Source organism: Micromesistius poutassou (assembly GCF_964030765.1).
Source record: "Micromesistius poutassou genome assembly, chromosome: 14".
NCBI classification, from domain to species: domain Eukaryota; kingdom Metazoa; phylum Chordata; class Actinopteri; order Gadiformes; family Gadidae; genus Micromesistius; species Micromesistius poutassou.
In genome coordinates, this window is record NC_140284.1 from 13,705,552 (window position 1) to 13,723,563 (window position 18,012).

An 18,012-nucleotide genomic window follows, 5' to 3' on the forward strand; every position below is an offset into this window, starting at 1 on the left:
ACCACCGGAACCCGATCGGGGCTTCCCAAAGGCTTGCGGTTACATTGAGGTACCTGGCAACCGGCATCGGCCTGCAAGCTCTTTCGGCCAGCTATAAGATGGGCACCAGCACTGTGTCGGGCATCGTGGAGGAGATGTGTTCTGCCATCTGGGACGCCCTTCAGGGGGAGTACATGGCCTTTCCTTCCCGCGGTCAGTGGCAGGATATAGCGGAGGACTTTAGGAGGCAGTGGCAGTTTCCCCTGTGTGTCGGGGCGATTGACGGGAAGCAGGTTCGAATCAGAGCTCCAGCACGATCGGGAAGTGACTTCCATAATTACAAAGGTTTTTTTTCAATTGTCCTTATGGCTGCTGCTGATGCCAACTATAGGTTCGTTTATGTCGATGTTGGCGCATACGGGCGTGAGAGCGATGGAGGTGTCTTGGGTCGCAGTGCCTTCGGATCCAGACTGGCAGAGGGCAACCTCAATCTACCCGCCCCTGCTGTCCTACCAGGCACCACAACACCCAGTCCTTTTTTTTTCCTGGGGGATGAGGCCTTTCCCCTACAGGTGAACCTGATGCGTCCCTATCCAGGTGAGAATAAAAATAATTGATAGCTGATGGAAATAAACGCAGGTAGCCTTTGAATAAAGCCCAGAAGCAATGACAAAGAAAGCACTTGTATCTCGTTTACTGATTATTATATATAATATTGTTAATGACGATCATACATCGGTCTAACGAAAAAACCATCGGTCTAACGAAAAAAAAAAAAAAGCATACCCGGGCACAAGCAAAGGCACTGTTTACCTGTTGTGCAATATAGCCAACCTTATGGCACTGTAGGCTATTCAGTTGCCGTGAGCCTATAATTCGCACCCCGACAATATATCATCATAGGCCAGAGGCCTTTCCACAGGATAATCTGATGCGACCTGTGCAGGTAATTAAAAACGAATTGGTAGCTGATGGAAATAAACACAGGTCTCTTGGATAAAACACCCCAGGCTACATTAAAGCAATCTGCATGTCCAGAGAAAGATTCGCGCACGGGTCTTGTATGGCTGGCTTCTGGTGTGTTAGCTTTACATATTTATTGTTTTAATTATATACATGAATTAGTCTAACGAAAAAAAAAACTATTCCATAGCCGTGTAAAGTTGGAGTCAGCCAAGTCATCTGTTCTGTCATCTGTTCTGTGTTCCGGCATGACACTTATTTGTCTTCTCATTAAAGGCACTAACCTGCAGGATAGGAAGCGCATCTACAATTACCGACTGGCCAGGGCGAGACGCGTGGTGGAGAATGCCTTTGGCATATTGGCTGCGCGCTTCCGAATTTTTGGCCGTCCGATTGACTGCCAACCTGAAAAGGCGGTGAAGATTGTGAAGGCGTGCGTGGCTCTCCACAACTTCCTGGCATCCACCGAACGAGCCGGATACATGCCCGCCACCTTTGTGGATACGACCGCTGACACCGGAGAGGTCCAGCCTGGAGAGTGGAGGCAGCATGTTGCGGGGGACCGGAATATGGTCGACGGACCACGGTGTTCGGTCGGCAGAGCCAGACCATCTCAGAGAGCGGCACTTGTCAGGGAGCAGCTGGCTGATTATTTTTTGTCAGATGCTGGCGTGTTTCCCAACCAGTACAATGTGCTACGATTGGGCACTGACAAATAAATGCATATACATTGGTCACTTGGAAGCATGACTTTTGATTTATTAGTTATCACATTACACATGTTAACTAATTTGGTTTACGTCAAACTCATGAATTCATATCCATATAAAATGTTTATACAACGAGCTACTGCCCTGATAGATGAATTAATTATTTAAGTGTATTTAAGTGTAGGCCTATAGCCAAAGCTATAGCGCATAATGTCCACAGAAATTATATAGTAGGAAACATTATTAGAGAAAAGGGGTTTATTTATCAATTAGGCCTACAGCAACTTGACCCACCATACACGCACGCAGTAAGCTATAAAACAAATTTAAAATGGTGTCAGTGGGCTATTTCATTATATCTAATTCACTAACACAGAACATGAACACAAAACATTACATAACAAATTCCAATAGGATAACACTAACAAATAATTAATTAATTAATAACAGTAACAGAAGCAATATCGGGTGAAGTATAGATCATTAATTTTGCTAAAATTGCTCATAATCCCGCATCAGCTGTTTGATGTCGCGCATCAAAATAGCACTTTGCCGCTGTGGAAGGGTTCGCATAAACTGGCACAGGTAATTGGTAAAAGTGACGTGAATGTCATTCCTATCACGTTCCCTCATCCTCTCTCTCCCTCTCACTCTCCTTCTCTCTCTCCCTCTCTTCCACCCTTTCTCTCTCCCTTTCACTCTCCCTTTCTCTCGCCTTCTCCATCTCCTTCTCTCTATCCTGCCGAATTTCAGTCTCGCATGGGTCCATATTCGGCCTGACGCTTTTTCGTTTTCTTTTACGGGAGGCTGATGATGTCGGGGTAGGGGGATGAGATGGTGGGGTAACTGACTGAGGAACGGTCGAAACCACTGCAGTCAGGGTGGTGGGAGGGTGGGGTGGAAGAAGGGAAGAGGTAGAGGTAGAAGCCATCAGAGTGGTGGTAGGGTCAGATAGTGGGAAAGAGGTAGCAGAAGCCACTCGTGTTGGAGTGGTGGGAGGGTGAGATGTGGAAGAGGTAGAGGTTAGAGGGTCAGATAGAAGTGGAAATTGAGATAGGGATGAGGCGGGGTTGGGGGTAGATGGAGGTGCCTGATCTGCCTGTACATTAGGCCTAGGCCTTTCCTCCTCCTCCTCATCGTCGTCTCCCTCGCCTGCCTACAGAAAGAGACCTGTTTTCAAATGTCCTGACCAAGTAAATAGCCTACCATTACAAAATACATTGAAAACATAGTGTGTCTCTCTCTCTCGCTACTCGCGACACACACACACACACACACACACACACACACACACACACACACACACACACACACACACACACACACACACACACACACACACACACACACACACACACACACGTTGATTATGCCTACATACCGGAAAATTTGAGTCGGTCCTCCTGTGCCTTATGAACTCGCTCAACCAACTAAGCTGGGTCAAGATTTTGGGGTAGCCGAACGTTACTGCACCTGCACCACTTCTGCACGCTACCTTCCACTTTTTATGCGCTCTTGCATATTTGTCCCGGACAGCTTTCCAGTCCGTTTTTACCTGTTTTACAGTTTTTCCCATTGCTATTGCAACCTCCCTCCATGCATTCTCCAAAGCATTCCTGTTGGAGTGCAATTGTGTCGAACTATCATATAAATGCTGATAAAAACGTATTTGCTCGCACAATTTCTCCTCTTCGCCCGCCATTTTATTCAAATATTCTACTGTAAATATATTGTAATGTACAATATTTGCAGTATCGCGCCCCCACTGACAACGCATAGTATTGCATGGATCGGCGCGTCGCGTATCAAAAATTGGGACGAAACGTTTTGCTACGCATCGCCGCATAATGGCGGCCTTGCGGACGCGTATGCGTACCGATGCGTTGACTATGTAAGGGCCCTAAACAACGCTAGTGACGCGTGGTGGGACTTTATGGAATTACGGCCATCCTAGTGCGCGCAGTAGGCTAGTCCCGTGTCTGTGGATCAGAGCGATTGCTCTGCTGTGATTGTTCCAAAATAGAACTTGCGCAACTTCGTGGGCCGCGCAGGTGAAGTATCAACATCACATGAAAGAAGAACGTCAACCAGCCTCCTCAGCAGTGTTTGTAATAACGCCGTAACAGCAGTGTTTGTAATAACGCCGTTTAAAATAATGGCGTTTTCAGTAACGGGTAATCTAACTAATTACTTTTTCCGTCGTTAGAACGCCGTTTCCGTTACTGACAGTTAAATGCGGTGCGGTACTATGAATTGATTGAATAAACTGTGTAATCCGAACGCACCCCTGGCTCCACACAAACTGCTAGTGAGGAGACCGGGTTTAACAACGAGATAAGCGATTATGATTGGCTAAGGCAGAGTCATGTTTCATGGTAGCCAATCGGAGCCAGTGTTTTTACACACAAGCCAGGATACGCGTGCCACACGCACACACAAACACCAAACAGATTCGGTGAAGCAGTAGAAATGGCGAGTCCGGAGCAATCCGATGAAAAGTTGGCATTTTCAAGGTGGAGATATAAACACTAATTCATTGAGGTCAAAGGCAAGAACGTGCATGTGGAGTGTACATTATGTCCAGGAGCAAAGACGTTGTAAGCAACTCTAATTTAATGAAGCATCTCACAACGACACATGCATCTACAAAGCTACCTTCTTTTTTTTTTTTTACAGTAACGCAAATAATTACTTCCCCTGGTAACTAGTTACTTTTATTATAGAGTAATTCAGTTACTAACTCCGTTATTTTTTGGAACAAGTAGTGAGTAACTATGACTGCACTGTGTAAGGAGAAAGTGTATCTCTGATACTTCTGTGTTTAGGTCACAGTGGTGGCTGTTGTCTTTCTGTAGCAGAAAGTCTCTCTCTCTCTCTCTCTCTCTCTCTCTCTCTCTCTCTCTCTCTCTCTCTCTCTCTCTCTCTCTAAATGCAATGTTTTACAATATGACATTTTTCAATGTTTCTAAATTAAAACAAATGTTTTAATACATAATTAATGTTTTTTGGTGAATGAGATTGTTAAGGTATTAATCTGAAAGGTAAAACCAGCCTTTGTGCCCTTAAAAAAAATGTGAACGGGAAGGCCAAATGGCCTTGCCCCTTAAATGACGAAATTCCAAGCCTGGCACCTTGAGACTCAGGATGGGCGGCACTGGGCACCACATGCATGGTACTAATAGACTGCAGAGACCCTTCAAAATTATTTGACAGAGATGTGGTACCCTGGTCTGTGTGTACCACCTTAAGAAACCCAAAGTGGTGAAAACCTTCACCAAGGCCTTAGTCATTGTAGCAGGCATGATTTTACCTAGAGGAATAGCCTCTCGAAAACAGCTACCACAGCTTCCTGGGCCCTGTTCAGAGAATCTCATTTCACAGGAACCTGCATGTCAAATACATAGTCGGTGGGTTAACTTGCACTCCTAACTTGCTCTAAAAGTTTTTACAGTTTCTCAAAAGTAATTCACAAAGCCGCTGAGACCTACTCATACTGGATAAATCACCGTGACAGCCCTCTGGCACATCCTGATTGAGTGATTAGTGTAATGACTAACACCCATGCGGGCTGAGCTCCTCAGCTATATAAGCTGTAGGAGTCAGCCACTTGGTCTCTCTCCTTTGGTGTATGGTTTGTTTAGGATTTTGGGTTAGCGGTGCGTTGCGCCTACACCACATTCTGCACTCATCCAAACACCGCACTCATTACTGATTTACATGCATCACTTTAACTTACTTTACTCTAAGTTGGTTAAGAATTATTGTTAAACTTAAAGCCATGTGTGGTCTCCTCTTGACCTCGTGACCAGTGGGGGCTCGTAAACAATTGTTTGAATTGGTAAATTGGAAATTTTGTATCACACATGACAGTTTGGTAGTTCTTTTGAGCAAGCATTTATTTGGATTGGGGTAGCTTATTTGGGGTACGTCTGCAGGTGCTCATATCTTGGTATAGGTTTTTTGCTTTGGGAATATCTGGAGTTTTTCCTGGCAGGCTTAGCAACTTGCTCTAATAGAGAGTTTGTTTGCGTCCTTTTTGTTTTGTGGTGGTGAAAGCGGGTAGAGCTATATGCTCGGGATCACGTCTACGGTGTTCTGAGGGCAACTGCATAGCAGGGGCTTTTCAGACCCACTGGTTTACAGTGAGTAAATAACCCCCGCTGGTAATCACACGAAGACGAGGGATGAGATAGATGGCTAGCTTTTGGGGATTATCTAGTCTAGGGTAGGGGAAGCTCCAGTGTTCCTTTAGCTAGTACTTATATTGCTAAGCACCTTTTTGGTTGGCTCAGGTTGCAATTGTTGGAGCAGTATAGCTTCCATAGTAGAGGAATTTGTTTGGTCTCCTTCTGAGAAGTTGCTTGATAGCTGCATGATCAGCTTTTGGCAATTGCTGAGTATTTCAAGATTCAGATTGCAGCAACTCGTCTGAAGGACACCATAAAACTTATCCTTAAGGCAAATTTGATGAAGGGGTTCTGGCTGCTGATTACGGTAAGAAGTTACCAAGCACAACTCTTTCAGCAGGGGGTGGTTTCACTTTTGAGCAGCAGAAAGAGCTGCTGTTGTTAGATGGAACATAAGAAGTTCAAGCAACAAAGGGAGTGGGAGTTTTTAATCCAGGAAAGGCCGCCGAGACAGGATCGCTTTTAGCTCACTTTATTTGGTAAAGGTTTTGGTCTTTTGTCTATGAAACAAAAGGAGAGGAATGGTATATAACACGCGCAGAGAGTCTCTAAGCTTTACGTCTACGATACACCGCCCAAGAGATTCGGCCTTCTCCAAGTTATGTTGCTGCTTTTATAGCGAGGTGAAGGTAGACTTCTACAACGTTAAAAACTTGCTCACTTCATCTGTGTCTGTTGTTGCCCCCTATGTGCAAATGTTGCAGCTTTATTGCATGTGCTCGGTGCTGCCCTCTTGTGACTACGTGAGAATATTACCTCTTAACTATTGTATGTGCTCGGTGCTGCTCCCTGTGGCTATGTGAGAATATTACCTCTTAACTATTAAATGTGCTCTGTGCTGCTCCCTGTGGCTATGTGAGAATATTACAGTTGAAATATATTAGTTTGAAGTAATGAAACAGAAAACGGAACAGGCAAAACTTGAAATGGAACAATGTAAACTGAATCTAATTAAAGAAGTGTTACGAGCCCACATTAAAAACGTGTGAACAACTAACATAATAACTCAAAGAAACAGATTTTCTGGAAAGAAAATGTTTTTGTTTATTTCTTTTCCATATATCGGTTAAGACGGTTGCCACAAAAACAAAAGAAAACACAACCGCACCCACCATAAAATAAAAGATCAAAGATCAACAACGATCAAAAATAATACATACGGATTGAACAAATTAGTTCTGGGTTAACAAAAGAAAAAGTGTGACCAGCCAGCGTCTGCCATGTCGAGGGTGTGAGAGAAAAAAGAGACAGCCATCTTGGAAGTAGGCAGGCTTATATACTTGGGCGGGCCAGCCTTTTCAATCAGTCACTGCAAGGTAACGCCCAGTCTCCTCCTACTAGGAACAAGGAGGCAGGACCCGTAACACCCCCACCCTTAAAGAAATAAATTGGGGGTAGAATTTTTCAATTTTTCACAAAAAAAAAACACGTTACAGGTAATATTTACAGGCAATATTTACACCAGTGGATGAATGAGGAAAGTAAAGAAAAAAAAAATATCATCCAATTTATTTACGCAAATTTTTCAATAGGCCTACAAGACCTATGCACGTGAAAGCGCATCTGCCACGACATTTTCGCGACCACGGATGTGTTGGATGTTAATATTGAAAGCTTGCAATATTAAGCACCAGCGCATTAGCCGTTGGTTGTAATTGCGCATCCGGTCCAGGAAAGTTAGCGGGTTGTGATCTGTATGAACAGTCACCGGATGCGCTGCACCACCAACGTAAACTTCAAAGTGCTGGAGCGCCAACACGAGGGCAAGGGCCTCTTTTTCTATAGTGGAGTAGGCGCGTTGATGGCAGTTAAACTTTCTAGAAAAAAAACAAACAGGATGTTCCAGTCCGTCATTACCACCCTGCATAAGTACTGCACCGGCTCCTACATCGCTTGCATCTACCGCAAGAACAAAAGGCACAGTAAAGTTAGGAGCGGCGAGCACAGGGGCCGTTGTGAGCAACGCTTTAATTAAATTAAAGGCGACACGACTCTCCTCGGTCCATACAAAAGACCGTTTGGTGCTGAGGAGGTCAGTCAGAGGGGTGGCTACCACGGAGAAATTTTTGCAGAAGGACCTGTAATAGCCGACCATACCAAGGAAGCGTCTAAGTTCACGACGAGTTGTGGGGGCAGGATATTTAAGAATGGCCTCAACCTTCGAGTGCACCGGGCGCACTTCGCCGCCACCAACCACTTTGCCCAAATAAACAACCTTGGCTTGGCCAAACTCGCATTTTGCCAGATTTATTGTCAGATTTGCAACGGACAATCTTTCAAACACTTCTCTTAGATGGCTAACGTGAGAACCCCAGGTGGCGCTATACACCACCAAGTCGTCGAGGTACGCCTCGCAGTTAGACAATCCAGCAAGAATGTGGTTGACCAACCGTTGAAACGTAGCTGGTGCATTCCTAAGACCAAACGCCATGACAGTGTATTGTAAAAAACTGTCTGGTGTAATGAATGCGGCTATTTCTTTAGCACGCTCAGTCAGAGGAATTTGCCAATAACCTTTTAGAAGGTCAATCTTACTCACGTAAACAGCTGAGCCAAGGCGATCTACGCAATCGTCCATGCGTGGTAACGGAAAACTATCGGGCTTGGTCACAGCGTTGACTTTTCGAAAGTTTGTGCAAAATCTTGAAGTGCCGTCTGGTTTTGGCACGAGAAGGCAGGGCGAACTCCACGGGCTGAAACTCTGCTCAGCAATACCATGGTCTACCATGAACTTAACTTATTTTTGAAGTTGGAGACGGGGCCTGCTTTCCCCAACATCAATGTCGTGAGCAATGACTGTGGTACGACCTGGAACATCCGAAAACAAATTAATATTAGAAGAGAAAAGAGAAATTAAATCTTCACGTTCTGAATTAGGTAAATGTGAAAAAAAATGATTCAGATCCACGAGGATTTCAGAGTTCCTCAATCTGCCCTCGACGACCTCAGCGGCAGGACAGCGAACCCCCTCGTCGTCATGCGGAGGAGCAGCAGGGGGCGCTGCAGTAGAGGCGGCAGGCCGACAGGTAACAGGCAGAGCGGTGGCAATTTCAGCACCTGCCGTGCTGGACAGCGCCACTGCTGGATCGATCACACGCCTCATTGAAGCGGGCAAGCTTTTAATGCAGGCGGGAGGTTTAATGTCAGAGTGATCCCGCTCACAGTAGCGTTTAAGTATATTGATATGGCATAAATGAGATCGCTTTCTCCGGTCAGGGGTAGCTATGACGTAGTTCACATCTCCGACACGTCTTTCTACAAGATAGGGACCGGTATAGCGTGGTTGAAGCGCGGAGCCGAGAATTGGAAGAAACACCATCACTTTATCACCAGGTTTAAATACCCGGCGGACAGCTTTTTGGTCGTAACGCTGTTTCATTCGTTTCTGAGTAATGCCAAGGTTTTCTTTAGCCAGCTCGCAAGCTCGATGGAGCCTTAAACGAAGTTTAGACACATAGTCAGACAGACTGCGGGGAGGAGGTGATGTGTTCGTCAACATGGAGTCACTGAGCATTTTTAACGGGCCGCGTACCATATGCCCGAAGACAAGCTCGGAGGGACTAAACCCCAAGGACTCCTGCACTACTTCACGCACAGCGAACAAGGCAAACGGAATACCTTCGTCCCAGTCACGCTCAAACTCGAGACAAAATGCGCGAAGCATTGATTTTAACGTTTGGTGGAAACGCTCGAGTGCGCCTTGTGTCTGGGGATGAAAACAGCTGGACGTTGTGTGTTTAATGCCTAGCTGTCCCATAGCCTGTTTAAACACGTTGGACATAAAATTAGTGCCCTGATCTGTTTGCACTATTTTCGGGAGGCCAAAGAGAGAGAAAAACCCCACGAGAACCTTAATAACGGCAGCTGCGGTGATTCTTCGGAGTGGTATAGCCTCTGGAAAACGTGTCAGCTTGCACATAATTGTGAGCAGATACTCCTTTCCGGACTTAGTCCGCGGCAACGGACCCACACAGTCTAGGATGACCTGTTCAAACGGTTCCGACGTGACGGGTATCGGCTGTAGCGGAGCTGGAGGAATCAGCTGATTAGGCTTTCCCGTAACTTGGCATATGTGACATGTTTTGCAGTGTCTCGCAACGTCACTCTTGAGACTGGGCCAAAAGAAATAGCGCAAAATGCGATCGGATGTTTTATTGATACCTAAATGACCTGCGAAATGGTGATCATGAGCAAGGCGTAAGATTTCATTTCGATACGGCATCGGAATGACAATCTGATTCAGCACACGCCACTCATCCGCAGCAGAAGCCACAAGCGGCCTCCATTTTCGCAACAAGATCCCCTCACGAATAAAATAACCATGAGGCACAGACTCAATGTCTTTCTCAGAGACAGCCTCCGCCAATAGTGTAGAGAGAGGGGGATCGTTTTTTTGTTTGCACACAAGTTGTTCGCGCCTGGGAGACAATTTAGAAACGCAAGGAACCGTAGATAGTGGGGCCGACTTCACAGACGTTTTACCACTAGCAGACGACATGGGATGAGCAATAAAAGTATCATAGAGATCAGAAAACTCATCACTGCGTTCACGAACAGGGGTCTCTTTGGCTATTTGCGCCATGGCGCGCGTAACAACAGTGGCGTGAAAAACCTCAGGGTATTTCACAGCCACATCGTCAGGACATACACTTTTAGAAGCCGAAGTCACAACAGGATTATGGGTTACCACAGGGTTAGGAAATACCTTCCCACCTGCCAAATCATTCCCAAGCAAAAACGATACATTTGCAATAGGGAGAGAGGGACGTACACCCACTTTTACAGTGCCCGTGACCAAGTCAGAAGAGAGTGAAATCTCATGTAGTGGCACATTCACAAATCCCATATCAAAACCCTGGACTAAGACACTCGCACCAACATGGGACTTTTCACTGAAAGGCAGGATATTCTCCAAAATGAAACTCTGCGACGCAGCCGTGTCGCAAAGTATTTTAATAGGAATGCGTGCATTAGGCTCTTCGAGCAAAGTGACAAAACCGTCCATAATAAATGGTGCAAAAGCCTGACAAATACTCGAACACACGAAAACGAAACACATAAACCCAAACCAGTTTCAGTCCTGGATGAAGCCGTGGAGTTAGACTTGTTTTTACGTTTTAGTAAAAAACTGTCGGGAATTAAATGGCCACGCTTTTTACAATATCCACAGACCGGGACATAATCTTTAGGGTAAGTCACTCCTTTATGCTCTGAAGTTGGAGTGCTTACTGCTACAGCAGGAGGAGAACCTCTTAAACTATAGTTGCGGTTGCGGTTCTGCTGAAAGTTCACATGACCAGAGCTTGCGTCCCTATGCGCCAGCACGTAATCGTCAGCCAGCACCGCTGCGCTAGACGCCGTCAAATCTTTGTGCTCACTGACGAACGTGGCAACACTTTTCAGGAGACAGTTTTTAAAGTCCTCTAGAATTATTACATCACGAAGGTCATCAAATGTTGTTATATTCTGTGAGCTAAGCCAACGATCAAACAATAACTCCTTCTCCCGCATAAACTCAACGTGCGTGAGCGACTCAGGCTTCTGGTAATTGCGAAACTTCTGTCTGTACGCTTCAGGAACAAGTGAATAAACACGTAAAACTGATTGTTTTACTTTCTCGTAATCAGCAGCATCCTCTAACGACAGGGAGGAGTAAGCCTGCTGCGCTTTACCCACAAAAACGCACTGCAACGTCATGGACCACACATCCCGTGGCCATTTCAAAACCGTAGCGACTCTCTCAAAATGAGCAAAGAACTTGTCCACATCCTTCTCATTAAATGGTGGGACAAGTCTTATATTACGAGTGACATCAAAATGCTGGCTTGAAATGCCAGATTCACAAGCTTTTAAATCCAATTCTTTTAAACAAATGGCTTGGGCGAGTTCCATATCTCGCAGTCTAAGCTCATGGTCTCTCTTCTCACGCTCTCGAACCGTCTGTCTGTCTGCTTCGAGACGCGTCCTTTCTCGCTCCCATTCAATCTCCTTTTCTCGTAACTCCAATCGACAGAGCTCGAGTGCCACTTTGGTGATCGTAGGTGTGATTGGAGGATCAGGAGCAGCCGGGGGTGTTACGGGTGGCACCTTGTCTCCGAATGTAAATATACCGAGACGTTTACAAGGGCGCTGGTGACACATTTTGGTCATTGGTGTTCTACATCCACTGTTTCCTTTGAAGAACTGTGTAACCTTGTTGTGATTGAAAAATTTAAGCAGTCTGTGCCTAGCTTCATAGCTACTTATATCAATGAGTGAAAAGGTAAAACTCCTGAAGAAGCGGCTGTACTCGCAGACAAACATGTTTTAACACACATACGTATCCTTGGGGAGCAAAGTCAACAACGGTTTAGATTCAAAGATAGCGGGGAGAAAGATGAGTCCGATTTCAGTCTGGGTTCTTCACCGGGACAGCAACGCACATTTGGGAACAACGGACCTATTACAACTTGTAATTATTGTCAGGTACCAGGTCATTGGAAGAATGAGTGCCCCTTGCTAAAATCAAAAAAGGGTTTTAGTACATGGCCTGCTAAATCGAAAGTTACAGATGTAACTACGGTTCTATGAATCCTGGATGACCGCCAGAGGCGGTGCTTCAAGCACTGGATATATCCACCTCGCGCATGCGCATTTCGAGTACCTAATACCAACATAGTCACCTGTGACCCCCACGTGACACCGGGAAGGCTATAACTTCCGGTGTCGTTAGAGGATCTGTTCCTAGAATCTTCTCGCGAAAACACAAGGATTCTGTAGTGACTAGAAGCTCTGGCGGTCATCCAGGATTCATAGAACCGTAGTTACATCTGTAACTTTCGTTCTATTTCATCCTTACTGACCGCCAGAGGCGGTGCTTCAAGCACTGGATGACCATACCAACAAGGTCACAAAGAATCCAACACCCACCTACTCATTGGAGGCAGCAGAGCTTGGACGTAGGACCACATCCATTGGATGGGGGGCGGCGACGTTGACCCGGTAAAACCTTGTGAACGTGCCAGGCGTTGTCCACGATGCCGCAGCACAAATAGCCTCCAGGGGCACCCCTCTTAGTGCAGCCCATGAAGTCGCAACACTTCTAGTGGAGTGGCACCTCACCCCAGATGGTGGGGGGCGGCCACTGGCCCTATAGGCGTGTGTAATGGTATCGACAACCCAGTGGGACAGTCTCTGTTTGGAGAGAGCACAACCCCTGTTAGGGCCATCGTGACACACGAACAATTGCTCCGACTGTCGTATGCTAGCCGTAGCAGCAATGTAGGCCTTAAGTGCCCGTACCGGGCAGAGCAGCACAGATCTACCCTCCTCAGACGGGGAGTCAAAACGAGCGAGCTGGATAGGCTGGTTGAGGTAGGTGCGTGAAAGCACCTTGGGCAGGAACGCCACATTCGGCCATAGAACTACCCCCGAGCCATCGGGGTTCCAACGCAGGCATGTATCTGCCACGGATAGGGCCTGCAACTCCCCGACCCGTTTCGCGGAGGAAATGGCAAGCAGGAAAGCCACTTTCATAGACAACCACTTTAACCCTACCTGGGTCAAGGGCTCAAACGGGGGTAATGATATGGCCTCCAGCACCAGGGGCAGATCCCATGCTGGGGCCCTCAGGGTCCTAGGGGGACGCAGCCGCAGAGCCCCTCTAAGAAAAAGGGACACCAACCTGTGGCACCCCACTGTGGCTCCGTCAACCCTTTCATGCCGGGAAGAAATAGCAGCCACATAGACCCTCAGGGTGGAATGAGCACGACCACTATCGAGGAGGGACTGCAGGAACTCCAGAATGGTGGCCACGGAGCAACGTGCTGGGTCCACTGCCTTCCCCTCACACCAGTCAGAGAACAGCTTCCATCTATTTTCGTACTGTGCCCTGGTAGATGGCGCCCTGGCATTCAGGATAGTGTTCCTGACGGTCGCCGTGCAGGACCTCAGCAGTGGGTCGGGCCCTGCAGTGGCTAAACCCAAAGCTGGAGGCGACGGGGGTCTGGGTGCCTAATTCGACCCCCCAGTTGTGACAGGAGGTCCTTCCTGAAGGGGAGGCGCCATGGAGAGCTGCAGCAGAGCCTGCGCAGCAGTGGAAACCAGAGTCTCCCCGGCCAACAAGGGGCCACCAGAAGTAGCCTGTGACCCCGCAGAAGCACCCTCTGAAGTGTGGGAAGGATCAGGGGCAGGGGTGGAAAAGCATACAGAAGACTCTGTGGCCAGTCATGAGCCAAGGCGTCCTGACCGAGGGGGCTGGTCACCTCCGTCCAGGAGAACCAGATGGGGCAGTGGGCGGATTCCTCCGAGGCGAAGAGGTCCACTTCCGCCCTGCCAAAAAGACCCCAAATCGCCTCCACCACCTCCGGGTGAAGCCGCCATTCCCCCGGTGGGGGCTTCTGTCGCGACAAAAAGTCTGCGACCTGATTCCGGTCCCCTGGGATGAAGACTGCCCGCACGCTGGCCAGGTGGGGATATGCCCAGGTCAACAGGCTCCGAGATACCCGGAGCAGCCGTGTGGACCGAGTGCCCCCTTGGTGGTTTATTTGGGCAACAGTGGACTTGTTGTCTGACCGAACCAGCACGTGCTTGCCTTTCAGCTGGGGCAGAAAGTGGTTGAGTGCTAGTTGCACCGCACGGAGCTCTAGCACGTTGATGTGCTCGTTGTTCTGGGCCGGCCACTGCCCCTGGGCAGTCCTGCCCTGCCACACCACTCCCCATCCTGAGAGGCAAGCGTCTGCTGTGACCAACTCCCGACGGGACGGGATGGCGCCCATGGGTACACCGGCCGACAGATATGGCCTCCTTCTCCATGGGGACAGAGAGAGGAGGCATCGCTGCGACACCCTGACCTTCCGGTGCCTGTGCCACTTGGGGTCCAGGTGGAGGCTGTTTAGCCATATCTGCAGTGGCCGCAGGGACAGCAGGCCGAGAGGCACCACAGCTGAGGCAGCTGTGAGTTTGCCCAGGAGCTGGAGGAATCGGATGAACGGCACCATCCTGCCACACTCGAAGAGGGGGAGGCGGAGGAGGATGTCGTTCACCCGCCGTGGTGACAGATAGGCCCTCATGGTGTCTGAGTCTAGGACCATCCCCAGGTATGTGACCTGCTGAGATGGGTCTAGTTGACTCTTCAGAAGGTTCACCGTCAGGCCCAGCTGGGCCGCGTGCTGAAGCAGTCGAGCTGTATCCCGGGCCACCTGAGACTGGGACGGTGCACAGACCAGCCAGTCGTCCAAATACGGCAGGACCTTCATGCCCTGCTTTTGCAGGGGTGCGAGAGCTGCCGCCACAACCCTGGTGAATACCCTTGGAGAGAGGGAGAGGCCGAAGGGAAGTACCCTGAACTGGAAATGCCGGCCGCGAAAGGCAAACCTCAGGAAGTGCTGATGGTGTGGTGCGATTGGGACGTGGAAGTATGCATCCTTCAAGTCTACGGTGGTGAACCACTCTCCCCTGGTAACCACTCGCAGTGTGTCTGCTGCGGTGAGCATATGAAAGGGTAGTACCTTCAGGAACTTGTTGAGTCCCCTCAGGTCGAGAATGGGACGGAATCCGCCGTCTTTCTTCGCCACGAGAAAATATCTTGAGTAGAAGCCTCTGGGGTGCAGCAGAGGATCTACTGGCTCGATGGCTCCCTTGGCCAGGAGGGCGGACAACTCCTGGCTCAGGGCTAAGGCCCTCGCCGGATCGCTGACTACAGTCATTTTGACCCGGCTGAAGGCTAGGGGCCGGCGTCGGAACTGCAATTCGTACCCTTGGGTTAAGGTGGAAACTACCCAAGGGTCTGAAGTACAGGCAGCCCAGTAACTGAGCTGCTGCTGGGAAAAGCAGCCGACGACCGACCCCATGGGCCTAGCGCCTGCCCCCTCGGCCTCCTGAGGCTCTGGGGGGGCGTCGGTTAGGCTGCGAGGCACGCTGCTGCCAGGGAGGTGGGCGCTCGGGGGCCCGAAACCCCTCATCAGGCTGTTGAGCAGACCGCTGAGACCTCCGTAGACCACCAGGGTAATCAGTTTGGGAGCGCCGCTGGGGGACAGCCAAGGGGCCCCTAGGCCTGCTAGGAGCGGACACACTCCTGTGGAGCCCTGATAGCTCCTGTCTGGTCTGCCTTGCTCGGGCAGCCCTCTCCAGTGCCTCCAGGGCAGCTGCCCCGAACAGCTCCCCCGGCTCCACTGGCACCGCACGGAGGACCTTCCTGCACGTCTCTGTCAGGGGTGACTGAGCCAGCCAAACTTGGCAGCGAGTTTGGACCAGGGTGGACATTGTGCGCCCCAACTCCCTCGACATAAGGGCAAACGCCTGTAGTGAAGCGTCGCTCAGACTCTGCAGTGACGGGTCAACCTGAGCCTGCTGCAGGGAGGTTGAAAGGCCCAGCAGTAGGTGGGAGAGGGAGTTACCAATGCGACCCATGCGTGCTGCCGCATCATAGGCCTTAGACAGGAGGTCGTCAGTGACCCTGCACTGCGGCCGGGGACACCTGGCATCCGGTCTCAGAGCCTCATCGGAAGCCAAGATGAGCGAGGCGATGGCTGGCTCAACTGGCGGCATGCGGCCCAGCCCGACCTGTGCCGCGTCCTGCATGGCAGCCAAGGTCCGGGCATCTGTTGTTGCATGGGAAAGGGCCCTGGAGTCCCTCCAGCACGCGTGGAGCTCCTTCACGTACTCCTCTGACGGGGGAACGGTGAATGTGGACGGAGCAGGGTTGCGCCTGAAGAAGGCGCTGGCCTGACCCGGGTCCGTCTGGGGGGCATCGAGCCCCAGGCGAGCCAGAGCCACACGCATAATGGCCGCCATAGAGGTATCCGCTGCCCCCTGCAGAGAGCTCTGAGCGGAGGAGCAGGAGGCCTCCCCCAATGTGTGAGAGGCGTCGTCTTCTATATTAACTTCATTAAAGAAGTTAGCCGAAGCCGCAAGCGACAGGGCATCGTCCAATGAGGGCGCATCCTCCAAGTCAGGCTGAAGTCCAGCTGGCCCCCGACCAGCAGGCTGAAGGGCCAGGAGGAGCGACTTCATTTGCTCCATGTCAGACGCCAATTGGTCCACCTTGGAGGACAGTCCGCCCCTCGCCTTCTTTTTTGGGGGGGCACCCTTAGCCGCAGCTCCGTCTTGCCGGAGTCGAGAGCGCAGATTTTGGGGGAGACTGGTTAAGACAGAGGGGTCGCCAGCTATTGCCTGCTGCTCCACCCCTGCTAGCCTAGCCAGTCTAAGAGCCCACGGCAGGAGGCTGCAATTCATGCAGGCACTGACAGTGAGGGCCTCCCTCAAATGCTCGAGGCCGAGGCAAGGAGGGTAGCTGTCGTGACCGTCCTCCGGCTCCAGGGGAGCTGCGCAGGCGACACATAAGTGGGCCATTACGGCAGCGCGACAATCCGTGACACCGGAATCAAACGGAAAATGGAAAATCAATCAGCCCGAGCGTAAGCGCTGCTGCTAAAAGTAAACAGAAAAGCCAAAAAAAGGCAGCGTTACCGGGAGCGGGAGCGAGAGCACTGCCTTCACCTGTAACTAGCAAATAATAATTAGGCTGAGCGTAAGCGCTGCTGCTAAACGGGGAAACAAAATAAAAGTAGATGGTGGTTAGGACAGAGCAAAGCTAACGGCTAACACACCAAACAATAAGGGAGCAGTGAGGACAGCGCGTGCTGGGAGCGGGAGCGAACGCACTGCCTTCACCAACAGGCACCGGCCACCTACCTGTCTCCTCTTCAGGTAACCAGCTAGCCACAGCCTCTGGAGGACGGGCAGTCCGCGGCTCCGACGATTGTCGCGAGGCTGCACGTAGGCTTGCTGTAAGTGTAATTTCCTTTTCTCAAAGTCAAAACGGTACTGCGGTACTGCGCCTTAGCGAGAAGATGAAAAGGAACAGATCCTCTAACGACACCGGAAGTTATAGCCTTCCCGGTGTCACGTGGGGGTCACATGTTGGTATTAGGTACTCGAAATGCGCATGCGCGAGGTGGACATATCCAGTGCTTGAAGCACCGCCTCTGGCGGTCAGTAAGGATGAAATAGAACTGCTGGGAAAGCTGTTCTGCTTAGTAGCTCAAGATACAAGAGGTCGAGAAGGACTAGGTCTGAAAGATTAAGGCTTTAATATAACTTGCGTGAAGTAGTAACGAAACCTCAGTCACGAGTCACGAGAGCCAGACAGGCAACAACATCCTGATTCCAAACATGAAGCGCTCCTCAGCTAA

General features: G+C 49.6%; 1 pseudogene across 1 annotated transcript; it reads left to right on the top strand.

Moving 5' to 3' along the window:
- Positions 1-384: 384 nt before the first annotated feature.
- LOC311358213 lies at positions 385-1,661 on the top strand (annotated as a pseudogene). The gene is made up of 2 exons: positions 385-576; positions 1,219-1,661. The product of its transcript is annotated as an uncharacterized misc_RNA (transcript).
- Positions 1,662-18,012: the final 16,351 nt, after the last annotated feature.